This window comes from Camelus bactrianus, chromosome 3, assembly GCF_048773025.1.
Source record: "Camelus bactrianus isolate YW-2024 breed Bactrian camel chromosome 3, ASM4877302v1, whole genome shotgun sequence".
In the NCBI taxonomy this organism is placed as follows: Eukaryota; Metazoa; Chordata; class Mammalia; order Artiodactyla; family Camelidae; genus Camelus; species Camelus bactrianus.
Genome location: NC_133541.1, coordinates 161,597,197 through 161,615,028, shown reverse-complemented (window position 1 = coordinate 161,615,028; position 17,832 = coordinate 161,597,197). Strand labels below are relative to the sequence as shown.

The window sequence follows — 17,832 nt, the reverse complement described above, 5'->3', positions numbered from 1 at the left end:
GTTCCAAAGCAGACAACCTTACGATGCAAGACAGCTCTCATTAGAAAGTTAGGAATGCAATGTTCTGTACTTAATTACATACGTTATATGGGCCATTAAGCGATAGTGAATCTTGTCTAATGAAACCCCAAAATAAATTGTTAACGTCAATTTTCTCCATCTGACCCTTATTTGCTAACTTTGGATATCAAACCCTCACTCCATACAGAAAGCTCAGACCTACGCTGCAGCAGGTTACATCCCGTTTAAGAAAGCCTATCAAGGAAGAACTGGAGAGTTTCCCTTCAGAAGCTGCTAAGTCTGGTTTTGCACCTGTACGTCATTTGCAACCACGTCATCGTCAAAAGAGTAAGACCTTACCTCTGTGGGGCGAAAAGCACTTCGGTGCTTCTGAACCATTAAAGAACACTGAGCTTTGGGAAAGAGTCCTGAGGCACTTAAATCGTACTTTTTGTGAAAGGCTCCAATACTGACCCAATTCACCAATCCAGGTACAACAGGGAGGTACCGGAATTAGTAGATAGAACATGCCCTTGAAGTCTGACAAGGCCCTGCTTGAATCCTGCTACAGCATTTACTAGTCGCGAAATGGACCAATTCCTTAACCCCTCTGAGAAGGCTTCCCAATCTGCAAAAGTGGGCTGCCACCGCCCACCTGGGAGGCACGGATGTGAATGCAACACGCAAGTAGTGAGGCCGACTGCTACCTGACACGAGACCTGGCTAGTTTCCCTCTGCTGCCCTTCTCCCCCTTTAAACTTGCCCTGTTCCCACTGGTAAGGGTCAAGCCCCGGACCAGAATGCCCGATTCTTCTGTGTATCCCCGGATACATGTCTTACCCTTAGGAGGCCAGAAAAAGAACTATCTCCTCCAACGTCACTATCAATGTTCTTAAGAGTCTGGGTTTTTTTAAACTCTATTTTGCAGGGAGACTATTCCAGAACTGTCCAACCACCATTCTCCACTTTGGCTCCTTCTCACCTCAAATCTTCTGACTGCTGGCCTTTTGTTCGTGGGAAAGAGAGTCCGCTAGGGTGGAGACTCCCTAGGCCTCTGTCCCTCCCTCACAGGTGAGTGTGACTACCTTCTCAACACTCCTCACTCCGACTCCATCTTCCGAGGAGGTTCCCCTCCTGGAACATGCAGCCTCTGCATCATCCCCAGACGCGCACGCGTGGCCACAACCCTCCATTCAGATTTCTTCCTGGGTGGCCCTGCCCACCCCCAAGACCCTTAAGGATAAATGCCATTGCTCTGAAAATCCCAAACGCCACTGAGTGACACGCCAAAGCTGCATGGTCTGGGCTTTCCTCCAACACAGGCACAGCCCTGACCCGCCTCAGCCTCAGTCTGCACCTCTCGAGATGAGCTCATCCACCTGCACGGCTGTGAACACCAGCTAAGAATGACGACTCCCAACGTGTATCTCTAGTCCGGCTCCTTCACCTGAGCCCCGGGGCCATAGACCCGAGAGCCTCTTTGAAGTCCTAACTTGGATGACAAATGGAATCTTAAAAATGCCTCATGTCCACCATTTACTCTAGAGTTCGATTCCTGGCAGGTACCTCCCAGGCTCCAGATTTTAGTAACAGACCCAGAACCCACCTAGGTGTTTGAGGTCACATTCAATTTCCCCTGTTCCTCCCCCCGGCCCTGCTCTGGAATCAGTCTTGTCATTTCTATTGCTTAGCCAGTCTCAAGTCTGGTTCTGCAAGGACCACGGATGAAACCCCACAAGCTGACAGCAAGGTGCAGTGCATCACAGTCCTCCGAAGAGAGCTCCCTGGAGGGGGAGGCATCTCCTGCCTCTGGTCATCTCAGAAGGCACTGGATTCTCACAAAGGAGGCCCAGGAGAAGGGACTCAAGGTTCTCTTGTGGTCTGAACTTTGAAGGTCCCGAAGTTTGGGGGAGTTCCTAGTTAGGAGACACACCTGCCAGTGAGCAGATGAGGATGGGGGAACCCAGGCAAGGCTGTTCTCACTCCGACCCCTGGGCTCTCGGGAGCCACGGGAAAGGCCTGTGTTCAGGGCACAGCCCAGCCTTCACAGATCCCAGCCTGCATTTGCCAACCCAGAGAGCCTAGACTCCTACTTGCGATTCTTGTGATCTGTTCCCCCCCAGAATGTGATGGGCTCTTTCAGAACGTCTGGCCTGTCTCAAGCGAGACCAAGTCAGTGAAGGATGAAGTGTCCACAATTGGACCAGGGCATGAAAGGAGAAACAATGTCTCATGGCCAGCATGACGGTGGTGGCCAAACCCTTCCCCCGGGTGAGATGAACCAGGGTGTGGGTGAGATTGCAAGGTCACTTCACAGCTGAATAGGGTGTTGGAGACTCACTACCGCAAACTAACGACACGCCCGTCAGTGGAGGACGTCAGCTGCAACAGACACGGAGTCAGCTATTTACTGCCATCATGGGTTAATAGTAAAGGCTGGTGCAGGGAGGACTGCATGGCTGCTGGAGCAAACCACAGACCCGGCTCTGAATGCCCACTGGCTGGAGCAGAGAGGAAGCTACAGTCCCCTTTAGCGGTCCCTGTGTCCACCAGATCCAAGTGAGCCAGCTACTTAGGAGAAGGCCATGTTGTTCTGATACTCAGAAAAACCAGCCTCGTAAAGGGAAAATAAGAGTGGCATGGAGTTTAGACCCGCTCCTGCCTCTCTATGAAGGCAAAGTTAAGTAAATGGCACCGGGAAAGTGAATGAAAAAACAAAAAACAAAAAACCGGTGACTGCTTCTTCCAACAGCATCCCCTGCAGCTGCTCACCCCCGAGACTGCCACTTTCTCACCAGTGACCGCCGGCCAGGAAGCTCCGTCACGCACGTCACACAGCGACAGCCCTGAACCGCGTGCCAAGCACGTTTGTCTAAAAGCCAGAATCAAGGAAGATGCTGCAGATTTTGACATTCCAAGTTTAAATACTCCTTGAAAAAAATCCCTCAGCAGCCGCCTAAATCAATTCACATCTCACTTCTTCAAAACAATCAAACAAATTTAATAAGTGCGCATTTGTCACCAAACATAAGGAGGACCAAACTGGTTCCTCAAAGCAAGGATTTTAACAGGTATCAAACACCAGTGGGTGATGTGCTAACAAAGCAAAAATTCCAAAAATCTAGAAAATAAAAAAATGACTAGGATAATATATGGATCAAGGCAACTATTAAGTTTTTGCTTTTTAAAGCTATGGGGACAGCACGGAGGACAATCTCGCTATTTCCAATGCAGGGTGTGCACAGTCCACTTTTCAGACGCAACAACATGCTCACAGGGCGGTACAAGATAGAAAGGGAAATAGAAAAAGGAAAAGAGGAACAGCGAAAATTAGAAACACATGAGAACAAAAATGAGAGCAATTACAAGAATTTACGTGAGTTTGGTGAGGACAGGGACGAGGGGACGGTGAGACCCACCCTCACCTATTGTTCCAGGGAAGGCAGGGGCCTGAAGCGAGCGGCGCTGCCGGGGGACCCCAACGTGGTCAGCGCCCCAAACCTAAACTTCACCTAGATGCGTGTAAACAACTTTTGAGCTACAAAATGTGGTCGCATTTCAAGCTGGACAATTTTACTCACTCCCACCAAGAGTAACAGGAGAGAATTAGGCTCTGTTCCTGCACCAAAGCATTGTTTAAAAAAGTAATGACTGTGCAATAGTAAAAGCAACAATGGAGTAAAAGTGACTGGAGGAGAACTTACTTGACCCGAGCTCACAGGCCGCGTTACCTCACTGACGTTCAGATGTTGGCTGAGCCCTTACGGTACCAAAACATACAGACCCACCAGGAGGGAGGTTTAATGCACTGCTGTATTTTGATGCCGGGAGCCATGCCTGGTACACAAGGTTCTGGGTAAACAATGGTGAGAGTGTCAACCACTATGGGCTAAGCACACAACCAGCTACTCCGCCAAATACCAAGGACAGACGTCAAAAGGCAAAAACAAGCTGGCATTCTCTGGTGGGTCTGCAGACTCAGAGCCAAGCAGTTGCTGAGCAAACATGTCACCAGTGCCTCCTGTGACAAAAGAAGAGGCACTGGTCTGGGGGCTGGGGCAGGGCTCCAGGCTTCCACTGCTAACCCACCATTTTGTCCAGGGGGAGATGTTGGTCCCTGCTTACGTTGCACCGATGTACCGACATTGACTGACGCCTGGGGACTCAGCAGGTGGTGACAGGTGACGGGAATGGAGCCAGCCTGGGAGTGGCACGGTGCTGGCATCTGTGTCCTCAGCTTTGCCCAGGCCAATACATCTGCCAGCTCATCTACAAGAAGCAGAAGGGGAGAAAGCAGTGTAGATCACGGGGCCCTGTGAGGACAAGTCCTGGTCATGGCCACGACATGCCTCGCCCCTTCCTTAAGATATAGAGGTATGTCCGGGGAGGAAGTGAAAATTCATCCAGAGCCCGCCAGACACCACAAGCAGGTGGGACTCGGGTCCCCTGTGCCTGTCACTCACAGGACTGGTCTGGACTTTCTTTTTATCAATTCTCTGGCATCTTCTCCTCTAACTTACCAACAACCAGAAAGTAGAATCTGATTTTAGACTCACAGAGAATCGCAGAAAACCTCCTCCACATCAGGCCCGGCAGCACGTGCCAGGCCCTCCGACCGTCACCTGTGGGACCGCCATGAGCCCTCTCCAGACTCAAGGCCCGAGGCCGTAGGTCGGGGGGGCACAGATTCCCACAATCTCCCCAGCAAAGGGGGACCACCTCTCGGCAAAGGCATCTCACCTTCTTCTGCCCAAGGGACATCTCGATAGATACACAGGGAAACAGAGCAGAATGTGGGGGTTAGGCAGCCCAGAAGAGCTCGTCTGCACTTCCAAGGCAAAGTGGGTCCGTTGACCTAATCACAGGGACAAAGTGAGGACGAATCTTTCCCTGCTGTGCCCCATGCTCCGTGACACGCCTTTCCCTGCGTAAGGAGCTCATTTGGAAGCCCCTGGCAGTGTTTCTGTTGTCCTAAATTGGCATGGTGGTTGTCAGGCAGGGAGAGAGGGCCTGAGCCGTGCAGGTGCTGGACCTGGGAGGCAGGAGATACTGGCTCCACTCCCAGCTCAACCAGCACCTCATTCTGCGTCTCAGGATTCAGCATGACATCTATAAGCAAAGGAATGAGACTGTCCCAGGACATGCTGTCCAACAGGAATGAAATGACAGCCATGTAAAGAAAGTTTCCCAGTTGCCACATTTAAAAATGTAACCCCCCCAAAAAAAACCCTAGAAACTGATTTTAAGAACATATCTTACTTATTCTACAGTATGTAAAATACTATCATTTTGACATGTAATCAATAAAGAAAGAAACAACATAGTTTACATTCTTTTTACTAGACAAGTCTCAGCGTCTGATTTGCATTTGACCTACAGCACATCTCAGCTCAGAGCAGCCTCCTCCCCAGCTCTCCTAGCATCAGTGGCTTTGGCTACTCTATTGGACAGCAACTCCAGGGGTCACACCAGGGGAATTGGCTGAAAAGCGGGAGTAAGTGTCCATAATATTCCTAAAAGAATCTGAAACAAAGGCGGATTCACTTTTAAACGTCTGAAAACCGGCGGGTTTCACCTCCCTCACGCCTTGGCTACAAGACAGCCCTCCTCCTTGCTGATCCCTTTCTGGATGTAGGGAAGCAACCCTTCACACAGCCAGGGTGTCCGGGCATCCAGGTAGAATTTCCTGCTCTCTGTGTCCAATCCCACAAAGTCCTCCTTCTCAAACAGGATGTAGAGAAGGAGGATCTTATCCCCAGTCTTGTCGGATGCACAGTCCAGCCACTTGGACTTGAGCATGATGAAGAGAGACTCAGTGAAGTCCTCGATCCTCTTCTCCACCACCCTGCAGTCCTCGTAAATTGAAGGCCACGTCGGTGCGCGGCTGCTCGGGCACCTCCCCATGCAGCACAAAGACAAAGAGCCGAGAGTCATAGAGCGTGGTGCCATACAGCTCCTCTGCACGTGGAGCTTCTCGAAGGTCTTGGCCAAGAGGAAGTCGGTAATGATGACAAGGCCCACGACCTTGCGGTGGGTCTGGAAGTCGCTCCACCCATTCTCGGGCGCATAGTGGTGACTGTAGTGGATACAGAGTGCCCACTGCGAGCCGCAAGGGATGATCTGCCTCACCAAGGAGATTCGCTTATAGATGCAAAAGAAATTCTCCTCTGAGATGATCCCCACGGGTTTGACCACCACGGGGAGAGTCTGGTGGTCCTAAGCACACTGCACGTAGTCAGGGATGTTCATGTTGCAGGCCCTGACGAGAGGGAAGAGGAGACCGAGGTACATACTGTGCTGCGGGCTGCGGGCCTCACTGGGTTGCGGTGACCTGGTGTGTACCAGTCAGAAGGCAGGGGAAGCCCAAGCAAAGCCGTGGGTACAGTTTGTCCTCAGCGTCTGCACCGCAGCTCGGATCACATTACGCAGCTTTTGGTCTAGGCTTCCGCCCTCTGCAGAAAAGGGTCATTTCTTGTTTTCTGTTTCCAAGCACCTAGCCAGGCCCTGATGCAAAGTCAATGCTCAAAACTGCTGAATAAAGGAATGAATAAAGGAACTGCTTCCACACCCCTCAGCAGGATATAATGCAAAGAAACACAGTAGGATTTCAACTCCAATTTATTTGAACTCCTAAGCTGCAGAATACTTGATAAGAAAACTTGCTTTGGGGAGGAGAGTACAGTTCAGTGGTAGAACACATGCTTAGCATGTATGAGGTCCTGGGTTGAATCCTCAGTACCTCATTTTAAAAAAAATGAAACAAATAAATTAACCTATTTACCCCCCTCAAAAAATATTTTTTGAATTCCAAATTCAAGAAAAAATAAACACCTTGCAATTGACACAACGTTGTAAACATGAGTATACTTCAATTAAAAAAAAATCCTTGCCTTACAAGAATATATCTGGATTATGGAACTTTACAAATGTAAAATGCCTAGGTTACCACCTGCATAAAATGAAGGAAATGTACAAATTTACTATCCCTCATTTATGAGCTATATTTCCTTTGGGGGGTTTATAACCTCTCAGAGCTAATTTTCTCAGATTAAAAAAAGAAGGAAACATTACCGGATTCTCCATAGTGCTGAAGAATCAGATAAACATATGATAACATCTGACCCACAGAGTTTACTCAATAAATGCTTGTTGAATGAATGAATAAACAAGCAAAGTGAATGCTGCTCCCTGCCACAGAGCATCATGTTGGTACTGCCTGGAAATTCCAAGCCCACGTTTCACCCGACTCTACACTAACCATGGGTGACCTGGGCAGGCCTGTGTGCTCCTCTTAACCCCAGTTTAATCATGAATAGAAATGAGGGCAATAACACAAACCTCAAAGGGTTAGTGAGTCATTACTGAATTTTATCCCAACTTTGCAAGATGGAACCTTTAAAGAAATTTGGGCAAAAAGTCCGTAGGCCCTCTCCATATTATCTCTTACAACTACATGGGAATCTACATTATATCTCAAAATTAAAAAGTCTAATTTATTAAAGAGGCTATTGAGGTTAAACGAGCTCACTGTCTCAAATAAGGAACACACAGTACAAATAGGTCAATGCCCAGCCCATGAGATACACTCAGTAAACATTCCCACTGAGCCCACTGGTCCCTCCATCTTCGGAGCACGATGATGTGTCCTCATGGCCAGAGGCCCCTGCACCTGAAACTAACAAAGCTAATGGTCCCCACTTTCAAGAATCCCTGCCACCACCGTAGGACTAATTTTGTACTTGTAATTTTTTTCTTTATATTAAATAGAAAAACGTAATTGCATAGCCTTCAGGCCACCAAAACCTGACTACAGAGATCATGATGGCAACCCTTCTTCGTGAAACAATAAAATGAAAAGCCATTTCCACAAGATCTCTGTGTAAATCTACTAGGGAACTTCATCCTGGACTGAGAGGAAGAGGACTGGGGAGGAGGGGGCAATCTGCGGCACACAGACCCATGGGCCACCTGTCCCACGATGGAGTTTAGACCCAACACTCACCCTCAAGGAACTTCAGAATAGACACAAGACAGAGTGCTGTGGACAAGATTTTTTTTTTTTTTAAAGAAATCCCTTATTCCCTCGCAGGATTTGTTTCTACAGAGAAACAAATATCTTATGTGTATAATGCTTCACAAAACACTTAAATTATTATCACCCCAACTTGACGCATTAAGAAACTGAGGGAGAGAGGTTTATCACATTGTGCAAGATTAGAGAGAGGCAAAAAAAAAAAAAAAGATGAGAGAGAGGCCACGTCGGACACCGTATTTAAACCCAAGCCCCTGTTCCAGTGCTCACACTAGAAAGTGGGTTATACTGCCCCTTTCCTGCCCTCTCCCTGCAATAAATCTCTGAAGACTCTTTTGTGTGACACCTGGAATCACAATCACTTCAATTTTCCACAAAGAGCTATGTCACATTTTGGATGTGTCAAAATCTATATGTTGAATGGGAGGAGAGATTTGTATTTTCTGTTTCTCAAAGGAAACATGGCTTAAAAGAAACTGAAAAGCACTTTTCTAGTCTAAGTCTTCATTGTGCAGAGAAGGAAACGGAGGCTCAGAAGAGATGAGGAAAAGGCCTTATTAACAAATATTGCCTCAGCGCAGCACCAAGCCAGCCTTGGGCACTTCTGGGGGAGGATCTGGAAGGCCCAGGAGAATGAGTCTTAGAAAACGGAAAGAGAAGAAGCATACAAGGCCCCGTCTCTACACCATCATACCATGAAGTTCCACCAAATTACCCAGTATGTGTGTAGCCAACATTAATGTGGGATAAACAGGTTATAGAAACCTGGAAGTCTCAACCATAGTGGAAATTCCAACATTTACTATGTTTTTTTTCCCAGTTCAAGCATCAGCTCAGTGGGCACTCTGTACCAAGCACTACACGAGGCCTGGAGTTCTCCCAAATACACAACTCTTATATCACGTGAGCAAACCACACACAGGCCCACCAGAAGGAAAATGCCCACAGATAAGGTGGAATTACTGAAACTGAAAGCAGCCAACCAGCATATATTACTAGCAAAAACGGTGCTGCTAGAAATAGACTCATGGACATAGAAAGCAAACTGTGGTTAGCAGGCAGGAAAAGGGGGATTAACAGATACACATTAATAAATATAAAATAAATGACAAGGACCTACTATATAGCACAGGGAACTATATTCAATTTCTTGTAATGAGTTGTACTAAAAACAAACTAAAAGATATATAGATACATATGCATATGTTTATAACTGAATCTCTGCTGTACATCTGAAACTAACATTCTAAATTGACTACACTTCAATAAAAAATAATTTTAAAAAATAAGTAAAAATAAAAGCAACGCCATTTAGAAAAAATAAAAGAATACTCTGATCCCCTTAGCTGTAGGTGCTGGAGAATTCTGGTTACAAACACCAAGTCCACTGGGTCACTCCAGCACTGGCTGTCACTCTTTCTGACCATCAGAGAGTCACTTGGCTTCAGTGAGTTTCTTTTCTCTTCTGTGAAAGGCTTCAGTTGCAACTAACGATGTATAGAATCTCATCATTCACAAACCCAACAATTAAAGAGGACTTCCCATGGGCCAGGCTCTGGAAATATGAAAATATAGGGTCCGAGATATATTCATGGGTAGAAGAAATTTATGCCATAAAGACATTAATTCTTCTTGCTTTGATAGACAGATTCAATACAATTCTGTTTAGATTTCCTACCAGAGTTTTTATGGGTAACAAGATAATTTATGGTCAGGAACAACCAAGAAACTTCTTTAGAACCAGCACTGGGAAGGGGTGGATAGGTCATTCATTTCCACTGGTCTTTCTGAAGTGATGAAAACGTTCTGGAATATTAATGGTTGCACCACTGTGAATATGCTAAAGCTGCTGAATTGTAGCATTTAAGTGGGTGGACTTCATGGTGTGTGAACAATATCACAATAAAGACGTTAAATGAATAAATATTTCTTGACAATTATTTTTCCCTCTATACAACTAGTCTGTCCCACAATTTAAGAAGAACCAAAAAACCAAAACAAACCAAATTTTGCCAGGAGCTCTTTAGGACTGCAATGTCCCTGAGTCTCCAACGCCTCTGGTTGTGCTGTTCCTGTTAACACACCCTAGCTGGGCTGGGCTAGTTAGGGACTGTAACTATCTTTTTAAGATCGACGGTCACACGTTTCACCCTGGGAGAGGGAAAGATGGAGGATGTCACAGCCTCATGCCTTCAGCTCATTTTTAACTGAACCAAGCCTTGCTTTCAACACTGTAATCCCTATCACTATAAAAACAGTGACATCATCAAGCACCGCCATCATAACACGTGAAAGTGTTCAAGGTACTTACCTGGGGCAGAAACACTGAGGGAGGAGACGGAAACTCCCTCAGGACTGACGCTCCCTTTTCCCGACTCCACCAGGAGAAGCTGGGGTTCACAGCCGGAGGCTCTCAGCCCGGGGAGGAGCGCCCACAACACTGAGCTGGCCCCCAGGGAGAGGGGAAGGGAGAGGAGGGCAGCCCCGGGGTCGCGGGGCAGGGAAAGCCGGGGGGGGGACGCGGGCAGTAGCCCCGCTCGGAGGCCAGCCCCAGCCCCAGCCGCCCGCCCCCATCCGGGTCCGCAGACCCCGCCCGCCCGGGACACAGCCCGCCCAGTGGCGGGGACGGGCCGGCGGCCGAGGGGAGGCAGCCCGGGAGGAGAGGACTCGCGGGCGGGAGAGGGGAAAGGGACTCCAGCCGCGGACTCAGGGGAGCCCGGCTGGGGCGAGAGGCGGCAGGTGCACACCTTGCCCTGGACAGCTGTGGCCGTGGCGCCGAGGCAGGAGCAAAAGTCCTACCAGGCGAAAGAGCTGAGCAGAATTTGGGGCCGATCCCATGCTCGGAGCTGGAACTTCCAACCCTCGTTCCAGCTGGCACCGACTGCGCATGCGCAGGAGGGCCAGCGATCCTCTCTGGGTTCTGCGAGAGAAGGTGGGGAAGCGAGGGACGGAGAAGATGGGAGGAGGAGGGGAGAAGGGGAAAAGTGGGGGGAGAGACATGGACAGGAGGAGCAGAGAGAAGGCAGGGATCTGGAGGTTGGAGGAGAGTAGCAGAGATGGAGAGAAATAGTTTTAACTCTGGGGGCATCCTGAAGGAGGCAGCAGTTCTGCCTCTGCACACTTCTCTAACCCTTCAAGGCCCGCAGCACATATTTTACCTACCTGGACCAGCCCTCCACCCAAGGCCTCTGCAGGACCACTACGGGGATCACACCCGTTGCCCCAAAGTGGAGCTGGGTTTCCTTTTGCTCTGGGAACCAAGCACCCGCAGGTGTTGTCGCTCAGAACTACCTTGTAAAGTGTACATATTCCCCTTTTACACGCTGGGACACAGGCAGGCAAGATCTCTGCTTTACCTCCACTGTCCCAGGTGTTGTACTGGCGGGGAGCGGGAGGTACAAGGTCAGATCCCAAAAGGAGCATACTGCCTGAGTTTTGGTGCATAGTCCCCATCCTTCCTGAGTAAACCACACCCCACCCTCGGGGAACCATCAAGAGCACACAGTATGTCCCTGGGTGTGGGATAGCTGCCCTCAATTCCAGTGCCCAGCTTGCTAGGAAGATAGGAGTGTTACTGAGTCTAAATTCATTCTCCTTAGTGCAGGACAGGCCAGTAAGTTGGGAGACCAGGTGTTGGGGCATGGAATAGCAACTTTCTGTAGACCTAGATGGCAAACTAATGTCCTGGAAAATCATCTCCCCAAGTCAGAATTCAGGCTCCTTTCCTACGAGCTTGGTTTTTGCAATCTTCTTGATATAGGAATTCTTTGTTGTTAGAATCCTTTGTTCTTGCAGCTATCTGCCTGGGTCAGATCCCTGTAAACCACCAACAAAACAAACGTTATTTTCTATTATGTAAATTCTTATCTTTACATGAATGGAAAAGTGTTAAATATCCTTAAAGGTCAGAGCCTTCAAAATAGGCTCTCCTGTATATTTTAGGCTCTAGGCAACATTGTTTTACAAGCAAGATGAAGCCTAGGAGACAGAGCACAGGGTTAAAGTCAAAGGAACAGATCTATTATGGAGTCAGATTTGTTCTTTTCTATTACCAGGGCAGAAGACACTTGAGGATTTAAATCCCTTTAAGTTAAAAATAAGTAATACTTTAAAGGAATTTACATACATAGGTCGGAATGTGCATAGCATATCTGGAAAACACACAAAGGATTGTAAACAGTGGCATCTCCAGGGAGGGCTGAAAGAAGAGAGGATGAGGGAAAACTTCTTTCACTTGTGTAATTTTGTGCTCTGTTTGAATTTATTTAACCACATGCATGTATTTTTTTTCAGTTAAAAAATGTGTAATGGAGCAAAGGATTTGCAAGCTCAGCAAATACAGCAGCCATGGAATCACTGAGCTATCAATTTTGATTTAAGCCAGGAAGCAATTATTGACTCTCTCCTATGTGCCCAGTGCTGTTTTAAGACTTCTTTTATTTTTTTTTATAAAATAATAAAGTGCTATTCCTCACCCCTGCCCATGGCTGGTGGAAAACCAACTGAGTTTTTATTGAGTTGTTTTCCAAAAAGTAGAGATCAGTTATAAAGAGAACACATCTTCAGGGCAAAAAAGGCGGAGTGGTTTACCAGCAGGCCAGATAGCTTTGAAGGTTTTTCAACAGAGGCACACAGAGGCTGAGAGAGAAAGCCTCCAGGACCCTACGAAAAGCTGCCCAAACTTCCTTCTCCATGGCACTACTGAAATAGGAAAGAAAAAATCTGACTCCATATTAGATCTGTTCCTTTGACTTTAACCCTGTGCCCTGTTTCCTAGGCTTAGTCTTGTTGGTTCTGCACCTTTTGTAAAACAATGTTGCCTAGAGCCTGAAATATACAGGAGAACCTATTCTCAAGGCTCTGACTTTGAAGGATATTAACACTTTCTATTCACATAAAGATAACAAGTTACAGAATAGAAAACAACATTTGTTTGTTGGAGGTTCACACGGATGTCACCCAGGTGAAGAGCTGCAAGAACAAAGGATTCTAACAACAAAGAATTCATACACCAAGTTTGCAACAACCAAGCATTCCCACTTCCCATTTTTAATATAAGAAGAGCCTGAAATCTGACTTGGGGTGATGGTTCCCCAGGACATTATTCTACCATTTCTCAGCTGGCTTTCCAAATTAAAGTCGCTATTTCTTGCCCCAAAACCTGGTCTCCTGATTTATTGGCCTGTAATGCACGAGCAGAACAAGCCTGGACTCGGAAACACAGACATTGAAAGTATCCATTTGGTATAGTAAATGACCTGTTTCTCCTCATCTTCCTGACGTTTTATTCTCTTGAACACTCCTGCTATGTTTATGAAAAACCTGTCATGTGGACACATTTCCACCTCTAGCCACTACCCTTCCAGGTAACAACTGATGCCAAGAAGGCAATGGAAGTTGCTAGAAGGTATTACCTGGACAAAATAGAGCAGAAGTGGGTTCTGGCTGATGTTCAGGAGCAGGCTGGAACACCTGACAAGATGTTATAAGTACGGAGAGACAGCTGGGCACCAAAGGAGAAGCTTCTAAACTTCCATGAGGGACTTGTTGGATAGGAAGGAAAAGTCCCAGACTATAGCTAGGATCCCACCACGAGCTTCCTGGGCGAGTCTGGGCAAGTAATTTAAAATCTCTAGGCCCATGCTGTCCATCATGGGAGCCACCAGCAGCATGCAGTAGTATGAAGTTATTCTGTAGCCAGACAGAATTATAAAAAGACATTTTATTGCAAAGGCCCAGCAGGTATAATATTTAAAAACGTTATTGGTTATCTTGACCTAACGAGTTATTTTTGTATGTGTAGGTTTCTGTGGTTTGTAAGGCCGGTGACTAATGATTCCGTTACAGTGAAGTATTTTGAAATTATAAGTTACTAGACACAGTATCCTCATATCACAGTTGAAAAAACTGATCCACATAAGCAAGATGATCTGACTTATTAGTTATGAGCAGGGGCTCTTGGGCCAGCCTGCCTGAGTATAAATTCTCACTCTGCCTCCAGGGGGTTCTGTGTGAATCTTGGACAAATTATTGTTGTTTTTGTTGTCGTTGTTATTATTTGTGCCTCTTTTTCCTTACCTTTAAAGTAGCGAGGAATATGTGGACTCTATCTCCTACTGTGTTGGCAGGATTAAATGAGTAAACGTCTGTGCTGCCCACTTCCCTGGGTTTCAGCATTCTCCAGGCAATCAGTGCCAAACTCAGAGGCATTCTCCACTGTCTTCGTCAGTCTGGGATGCTGTAACAAATTACCACGTGTCGGGTGGCTTAAACAACCAGCATATTCCTTATGGTTTGGAGGCTGAGACTTTCAAGGTCAATGTATCCTTGAGAGGATTGCCAGCTCGAAGATGGCTGTCTTCCCAATATTTTCATATCCCAGAGAGCAGAGAGAAGCAAGCACTCTGGGGGCTTGTATAAGAACACTAATCCCATTCATGAGGGCTCTACTCTCATGACCTCATTTTATCCTACAAATCACCTCCCAAAGGCCCCACCTCGCAATACCATCACCCTGGGAGATGGGGTTTCAACATACGGATTTTGAGGGGATGCAAACATTCAGTCCACACATCGGCTAAGTCTCCCCAACATGCAGTCATCAAACCTGTAGCTAATATCAAAGTAATATTTATATCTCTCTGCCCATTTCCATTCCTACATCCACTATCACTGAAGCCCTGTTACATTTTATTCCTTATTTTTCTTGTAGAGATTTAATTGATTCCTCTAACTCCAATGCTCCCCTCGCTCCAGTCTGCTTAACAGCCCTGCCAGGTAAGTCTTCCTTAAAACACCTTCCCATTTCACCTGGTTGTTTTTTAGGTGTAAATGTCAGAATCCTCTCCACACCCCATCCTATACCTTTAATCCGTTGCAATACGGCTCACTATGTTATTTTCCTCTTACCAATGTAAGAAATTTCCATAAGCTTAAGAGCTTAAACCAGCACAGATTTATCAGCTTATGGCTGTGGTCAGAGATCCAACACAGTCCTCACTGTGCTAAATTCAAGGTAGCAGCAGGTTTCCTTCCTTCTAGAGGGTCTAGAAGAGAATGTTTCCTTGTTGTTGTTGTTTTTTTCCAGTTTCCAGAGGTAACCCACCTTCCTTAGCTTGTGCCCCACGACTTCCTCCATTTTCATGGTCAGCAGCCTTTCTGAACATTGCTCTATGGCTACACCTCCCTCTGAATTTAAACTCAGCTGGGAAATATCCTCCATTTTAAGGACCCCTGTGAATACATTCAGCCCACCTGGACAATCCAGGCTACTCGCCCTATTGTCTCATCTCAGGATCCCCTTGTCCCATCCCATTCAGGCATTATGGATGTGGCTGCGACACTCACCTGTGTAACATTTCCTCTCATTAGCATTTTATGGTTCAAGGCACTTATGAATGACTTTTTCTTTTTCTTCCTTAGCCTTTCTGCATTCAGTATGTCTGGTGGATTATATGAATCCTTTTTATTTGTTCCCCTGCACTAATCTTTAATAATGTATCATGGGTTTAAAATGCTAACTGATAGACAATTTAGAAGACAGAAATCCTCTAAGATTTTTGTCCTAAAATATCTGTCATGCATTTTGCCATGTACAGTAACATGTCACAGGTGGCTACCCTGTGGCCGGGGAGGGACATGATTCTGCCATCACACTCCCCTCATTCTCACCAATGTGCTGATCACCTAACCAAGGCTCTATGCTCCCTGCTTCACTCACTTCCTCCTCCTTTCCATTGACTACCCTGTTCCCATCACTTCCTTCATTCAGCACATCAGGATTTCATGACCACATTCTTCTCTAAATGGAAAGGGTATCTTGAATCTAATGTCTGACAACTCTTCTTACTGTATATGCACGCACTGACCTGCACAGAACCCAGTCCAGCTCTTTATTTTCCTAGAATCTCCCAGAGGAATCAGTTCCATGATGATGGTAATGATGATGATGATATTGACAATGATGACAGGGACCTCTCAAGGATTCTGATAAAGAGGGAATCAATAAAGGGAGGGAATCATTGCAAAATTGCCCCAGAGACAGGCTTAAAAGTAAATAACTTCTATAGTGTTTAATGAAATTGCCTAATATTTATCTATTTTTAAAAATTTATATCGCTGAATTTAACATTTTAACGGGAATTCTCATTCACCAGTAACAAAGATTCAACTCTAGGACCAAAGTCTAAGGATTTCAATCTTCTAACAAATTGTCCACTAGCCTTTTAAACACGTGATCCTTTTAAAAAGCTTAGTGCTGGGCTGAAAATAAGCAGGATTCATATAATCTCACCAGACACAGTGAATGTGGAAAGACTAAGGAAGAAAAACAAAAAGCCCTTCATAACGTCTTGAACTTCACGTTGCTCACAGGAGAAAATGTTTGCCAAGTTGAGTGTCACATCAACATGACGCCTGAGTGGGATGGGGAAGCTGATCTTCCTCATCAGACATTTATCCTGATTTGTTAGATGCCAACACAGTTTCCTCATTTGATTTGCTTCTAACAAGTATGGAAGAATTTACGTTCTACCAAAAGCAGTCTAAACATTTTCCCCTGCTGTCAGGTCTCTGGACTGAATGTCTCCACAAGAAGGACATGAATATGCTTCATAGGGAATTCTTCCTGAGAAGCAACAGGATTTTCGAGGGCAGAACTGCAGGCCCCCCATGGAGGGCTGGAGGAGGGCTACAGGGGGCACTGGAAAAACAGCAGGAGTGGGTTCAGATACTACCACTCAGGTCGCCAAAGACAGCATTGCTATCTCTGAGGATATGACATTCTCCCAAAAGTTCCATGAGTGAAGGTACCTGTGAACACTAAGCAGGTTGTTAAGAAACAGCAGCACATAATTTGCGTCACAACTCAATTACAGTATGTTTTGATATTTGGAAAATAATTAGCCCATTGTCCTTTGAAACTGCAGCAGTAGCAATAGAAATAAAAAAGGCTGAGCCGTCTTGTAGACAACAATCAATAAACAATTCTAAATCTGCAGGATTCCTTGACGATATGCAAGCAATGAGCTAGATGTGTCTTGCAGATACTTCTTATTGCAGGGCGCTCTCCTGCAAAGCATAGAACTAGTTTTCTCAGCAGACAGAGGGAACCAAGTCAAGATTCCAAATCTTGAGAGATTTACTATATGGCAGGAAAGATCACACAATTACATCCAGCCAAATATGAATAAATGTAATCAAATATTATCAAATGTGATTGGAGCACAGATGAAACAGAAATTCCTTTCACCTGGGATCTAGAGAGACTTCTTCAGAAAATGTGGCTTTGGAGATGGCCAAAGATATGGGTTGAATTTTGGCAGAACAGGATGTAAGGAATTTTAAAACTGATTCTAAAATTCATATAAAAATACAAAGGATCCCAAATATCCAAAACAATTTTGAAAAAGTAAAACAAAGTTGGAAGACTTGCACTATCTGATTTTCAGCTTTTTTTTTTTTAAACTACAGTAATCAGAAAGTATGGTGTTGGTGTAAAACAGGAAAATAGAATAATGGAGCAGAATAGAATGTTCAGAACTAAACCAACACTTATATTGACAATTGATTCTCAAAAAGGATGTAGTGGAGAAAGGATCTTTTCAACAAGTGGTGCTGGAAGAATTAGAGAGTGATATGCAAAAAAAAAAAAAAAAATGAACTTTGATCCACACCTCACAAAATATACAAAAATTAACTCACAATGGATCATAGATCTTAATAGGAAATCTAAAACTACAAAACAGCTAGGAGAAAAAGCACAGGCTTAAGCTTTATGACCTTGGGTTTGGCAAATATTT

At 45.8% G+C, this 17,832-nt stretch overlaps 1 long non-coding RNA gene across 1 annotated transcript in view; it reads right to left on the bottom strand.

Moving 5' to 3' along the window:
- Window positions 1-6,223: 6,223 nt before the first annotated feature.
- Window positions 6,224-17,832, bottom strand: part of LOC141577225 (uncharacterized) — a 276,443-nt gene continuing 264,834 nt past the window's right edge. The window contains exon 13 of the long non-coding RNA XR_012506067.1: window positions 6,224-6,259. This is a non-coding gene — a long non-coding RNA (uncharacterized LOC141577225). The remainder of the gene's footprint in view (window positions 6,260-17,832) is intronic.